Consider the following 6,290-nt stretch of genomic DNA (forward strand, 5'->3'; position numbering starts at 1 on the left):
TTTAAAGGAGTCCAGTAGCCAGATTAGAAAGGTAATAAGAAAGAGGTACAATTAAATTTAATTACAGCGTATATCTTATTTAACTAGATATCATTCACCATGTTGCATTAGCTATGTTTCAAATGCTCAAGCATTGTACGCATTTGGTTGCTGCTGTGTTAAAACATGCAGCTCTATATTATGACTTTGGTGGTTTGACACCATACTCAGAATGTGATATATTTGCCAACACTCATAGTATTTTGCACTTAAATTTATACCTTTTAATGTATATAAATTATATATTAAAAAGATACTTTAAAAGAAAGAATAAAATAAACAGCACACACAAGTAATGATGAGAATGACTCCCCTGTATACTTCAGGATATATGGAATCTATTCACATATAGGTATATATATGTTAAAAAACACATATGTCTGTCAATCTATCTTGCACTTGTCAAAATTAAAGAACCAATCAGATGTTTCAGAAACAATATGTTCTATATACAGAAAGTCAGAAAGCAGAGTAAAAAAACAGTGTACATAGAATTCTTTTTATACAAGGGGGAACACACTGTATATGTTCAATTTTATTTTGTTGTCTGGACTTTCTCTTCATAAAACACATAGTGTCTAAAACACTTGATTGACTTGAGTGTTTAGAAATGCAAGACATTAATGGCATTGAAACATACTCCAGAGAGAAGATGGTCCAAGGGTACTTGTGTTCCCTTAAGGTATACATATTCCATTAATCCATATCAATGGCAGCAGAGAAACAACTCCAAGGGAAAAGAAGTACATCCCTTTATTATGGATTCATTTTTCAGCACAATCTTTTCAGCTGGCTGTTAATTTGAAATTCAAGGCAGAAATAAAAAATAGCATCTTGTCATGTAGCTTCAGATAAATAGATGTGAGCCCGGGCTTCATTGCCCTGGGACCTTACTCTCCTTAATTTCAGTGACCTTCTGGGATAATTACAGTCACCATTTACAGAGTTTATTGATTAAGTAATTAATAAACGATGATAAACCCAGGCATTCATAAGTATGTGTATTGCAGCAGCTGCAGAGCAGGTGTTGAATACCAACCTTCCACCTACGTAATAACAGAGTCAGAATAAAATCTAGGAAGCACAAGCATTCTAACAGTCTCTGCTATAGTTGAAGAAATTAAAGAATTCCAGACATTCATTTCCATCTGCTCTTAGTTTGCAAAGCTCTAAAGCATTGTCCAAAAGGACATTTCAAACAGCTACTTATAACAAACACATGGGAAGATTGAAAATGCTCAGTTCCAATACATTTTCACTAGAAATTTCATATCTATTCCCCATTTTCTTTATTGTCCTAAGTACCCTACTGTCATTGCTGGAAATCATTTTATTTTCCTAAGAGTCCACAAAGTGAAACATTTCTAAAAGAAAATTATTTATTTAACCTCAAAAAGAAAATGTTAAGATTTTCTACACCAATACCTTTTCTGCTTTTAAACCATTCAGAGTTCATTTGTGTTCAATTGCATATATAGTAAACATTTATGTATATAAGCAAGAGAGACAGTATATATGTTTAACATTTCATGTTATTGTTATTATAAAAATAGGAAGAGTGAACTTAGTTTTCCATTAGAAAATATCAGGAAAAAGTAAAACATACATATATATTTTAAAAATTCTGATATTAGGAAATGTTTTTATTTCTTGAAATATACATTTTAACAGGGTGGGACATTTTATTTACATTATTATTCTTTATATCGCATGGAAAAGTAAGCTACAAAATTTAAGAAGAAAATTTACATTGAAAACTGTTCCCTCAGCAGGCAGATTCCTCACAGATTATGGTGAATAAACTGTAAAAAGAAAGGCAAACCTCAGGAAATTTACTCTAAAGATGGCACACATCGTTATGGAGTGAGTGATCTGTTCTTTGTACTGCAGGGAATAAGAAGATGAATGAGGAAAATATACTGCCTTCTAATACCACTATTATCTAATAGAGGTGATTAAAAAAAAAGCTACATGAGCATATTGTGCATAACAAAAGGGGAACATCCTAGAGGGTATTTTCAATCTGACGCTTAAAATGCCAAAACAATAGCAACAAGATAAACACGTTGTTGTACACACCCCCACACACAATACTTATAGTACACACACATATATAAATGAAATACCGCTTCCAGTCTTCCCTCCTCATTGTTGTTCTTTTCCATAATATCTAAAAATTAACCTCTGCCATCTAAAAGATGCTATTCTGTATTAGCCTAAAGGATGCTTTCTGTTAATCAAAGATTGATTTAGCAACTGCTATGTGCTAGGCTCTGAGCTAGGGTTTGGGGATCGAGAAGTGAGTCTCTGTAAGAAACTTTCAAGGATATTTAAGGAGTTTACAGTTTAGTGCTCTGTTGTTCAGTGTGGTAGCCAGGTGTGGTTACTATGCAATTGAAATATGGCTAATCTAAATTGAGATGTGCTTTAAGTATAAAAATACAGACAAGAATTTGAAGACCTATTACAATAAAAAGAAATGTAAAATAGCTCATTACTAATTTTCTACACTGATGAAAAGTTGATACTGTAAACCAAAAGTGAAATTCTAATCCCTCCCAACAGACTGAGTGTGAAGACCTGAGATCCAGCAGAGCCAGTAGAATAAATTCCAATCTGAGTGCAAAAGAAGAGTATTACACTGTGGCTCACGCCTGTAATCCCAGCACTTTGGGAGGCTGAGGAGGGCAGATCATGAGGTCAAGAGATCAAGACGATCCTGACTAACACGGTGAAACCCCGTCTCTACTAAAAATACAGAAAAATTAGCCAGGTGTGGTGGCGGGTGCCTGTAGTCCCAGCTACTCAGGAGGCTGAGGCAGGAGAATGGCGTGAATCCAGGAGGTGGAGTTGCAATGAGCCGAGATCGCGCCACTGCACCCCAGCCTGGGCGACAAAGCGAGACTCCATCTCAAAAAAAAAAAAGAAAAGAAAAAAAAGGAGAGTATTACATTAATTCAAAAGCAGTCAAGCAGAGCGAGCAAATTCCCTCTTATCCCACCTTTTGTTCTATTATTTAGGCCTACAGGGGATTGGAGGATGCCCACTCACCTAGTTAAACTTTATCCGGAAACACCCTTACAAGACATACTCAGAATATTGTTTAACCAATATCTGGGCTCTTTGTTTCCCATTTGACTTAAAAAGATTAACCATCATAGGAGGTATAAGAACATGTTACCTATATCCAAGCTATTTCCCTCATAGCTAACACCCACAGGCACCACATATTTAGAATTTTTTTTTCATGCAAGCAGGCAGGATGGTAGAGATTATCCTTTTTTTTTTTTTTTTTTTTGCCAAGCCATTTACACAATGATATAAATGAGCTTTTCTTTTCAAGCATCTTATGGTATTGTTACCAGATCCTGCCACTTACCAACAGTTAGAGTGTTTCTGCATGATAGTTCCTTCTGTGGTCACCAGAAAGATGTTACAGGAAAGGGGTCCTGATCCAGACCCCAAGAAAGGGTTCTTGGATCTCGCTCAAGAAAGAATTCAGTGTGAGTTCATAGAGTAAAGTGAAAACAAGTTTATTAAGAAAATAAAGGAATAAAAGAATGGTTACCCCATAGGCAGAACATCCCCAAGGGCTGCCAGTTGCATATTTTAGGGTTATTTCTTGATTATATGATAAACAAGGGGCGGGTCATTCATGCCTCCTTTTTTAGACCATCTAGGGTAACTTCCTGTCATTGCCATGGCATTTGTAAACTATCATGGTGCCTGTGGGAGTGTAGCAGTGAGGATGACTGGAGGTCACTGTCATGGCCATCTTGGTTTCAGGGGAACTTAGCTGGCTTCTTTAGTGCAACTGTTTTATCAGGAAGGTCTTTATGACCTGTATCTTGTGCTGACCTTGTGACTCATCCTGTGACAGCATGTCTAACGGTGTGGGAATGCAGCCCAGTAGGTTTTGACATCATTTTACCCAGCATCTATTCACGATGGAGTTGCTTTGGTTCACAAGGCTCTGACAATGTCACTGTTGTTAATACTCAAATGTATCTTTTTTTTTTTTTTTTTTTTTGAGACAGAGTCTTGCTCCGTAGCCCAGGCTGGAGTGCAGCAGTGCAATCTTGGCTCACTGCAATCTCCCTCTTCTGGGTTCAAGCGATTCTCCTGCCTCAGCCTCCTGAGGAGCTGGAACTACAGGTGCATACCACCGCACCCAGCTAATTTTTTCTATGTTAGTAGAGACGGGGTTTCACCTTGTTGCCCAGGCTGGTCTCGAACTCCTGAGCTCTGGCAATCCGCCTGCCTTGGCCTCCCAAAGTGCTAGGATGTATCTTTGCTGAGAAAATTGAAGTAGTCAACTTCCTCCTGTTTACACTAATAAGGAGTCATGACATCACAGAAACAAAACAGAACAAAACAAAAAAGGCAAACAAACTAAAACTTGCTTTAAATTAACATCAAAATAGATATTAGACTTTACATTTACATTTTTAAGCTCTGCAAGGACTCCTTCTTCCTGATCTGAAAGAGAGGCTGTTTCTCAAGATAATGGCAGGGAATAGAGTCAGAATATTCATGTTTTTCAAGTTACCAGTTGATAGAGAATTTCAGTAGGCCACAGGCATAGTCTCAGGAAACTTCAACACCGTTATGGCTGGAGGATCTTGCAAGTGACCCTTGACTCACCTTCTTTGTCCCATTTGGCATCCAGTCATGGCTGCTAAGAGGATATTCAGGTCCTTTTGCTGCTGCTCTGAAATGAAAGAGGAAGGCAGAGAAATTTCAAATATTCTCCAGAGTGTGGTAAGCACCTGGGGACCCAAAAATCTTGGCACGGCTTATTCAGAGGGAATTAAACTGCCCTGTTCCTCCAGCACCTCACCATCATTTAAAGATGTCTAAGCAGAGGGAATTTCCCACTTGAGGAAATTGTGTCGTGAAGATGCACTATCCTGTCCATGCAAAGACTGCAGAAAGAACACACTAGGACCCAGCAAAGCAGGCTGGACTGGACCTCAAAGCCCAGTAAGTCTCACCCAAAGAAGTAACTACAGCCTATGGCAAACTACAAAATCTCTCAGATTAGTGTTTTTTCTTGTTTGTTTTTTTTTTTTTTTGAGACACTTTTGTTCTGTTTCCAAGACTGGAGTGAGTGGCACAATCTCAGTTCACTGAAACCTCTGCCTCCCAGTTTCAAGTGATTCTCATGCCTCAGCCTCTGGAGTAGCTGGGATTACAGGTGGGCACCACCACGCCAAGCTAATTTTTGTATTTTTAATAGAGATGGGGCTAGGCTAGTCTCAAACTCCTGGCCTCAAGTGATCTGCCTGCCTCAGCCTCCCTAAGTGCTGGGATTACAGGTGTGAGCCACCGCACCCTGACTCTCAGATTAGTATTTGACTTTGGCCAGTATTCTTCCTCCTCTCCCACTCCAACATAGCAGAAACAAGAGAGAAGGAAATGAGAGAGCACACACCAGCCCCATCCCGTGGTGAATTTCAGCCAAATTACAGCTGAGGGTAGAAGAGGAGATAGACATTATGTTAGTTTTGTCTTTGGACTCTTTTACATTTAAACTTTCCCTAGAGATTATAGAATCTACTCATGTCTAAATATTTAAATGTTTTTAAGTAGGTTGACTGTATATGTGTTATCTAAACTGAAACTTCTTTGAAAGCGAAAATAAAGGATGCTAAAAAATGAACAGGTGGTAATTTATAATAGGTGTAAACTTTTATAGTGTAAACTGTTCCAGACTTACCAGAAGGTATGATTGTCTTATCTCAGAGGCAAATAGCAAAACAACAACAACAACAATTTATGTTTGTCATCCTTTCAGATCAAGCTGTTTAAGAAAAAAAATGATTGAACTTTTCTTTTACAAACCTGACCTCAATGATAATTTAAGTAGTACATGTACTAAAGTCGGAGAAGTACATAGACTAGAGCTTGGGGCCACATCTAATTATCCCATTCCCTTAAAACTGTCCAATAAAATTCACACTAAGATAAGCAGAGATTTTATTCAAAGACTATTGTAACAGAAAGAATTCTCCAATCTCAGGATCTACAGAGGTGAGCAGAGAGCATGGTCCATGTGATCTGACAGAAAATATTTCTTGCTGTGGTCAGCCAATTCTCAACATGGACTGTTAGGGAGACATTCTGTATTTTAGTTGGGGAAAAGCTGAAGATTAGGGGCATGTGTGGAGAAGACAAAAATGATGAAAGTGTGGTCCAGATAAGGTAGAAGGTAAATAAGGGACAATTGTAAACACAAGGTGAAACCATAC

The sequence above is a fragment of the Symphalangus syndactylus genome, chromosome 8 (assembly GCF_028878055.3).
Source record: "Symphalangus syndactylus isolate Jambi chromosome 8, NHGRI_mSymSyn1-v2.1_pri, whole genome shotgun sequence".
Lineage (NCBI taxonomy): Eukaryota > Metazoa > Chordata > Mammalia > Primates > Hylobatidae > Symphalangus > Symphalangus syndactylus.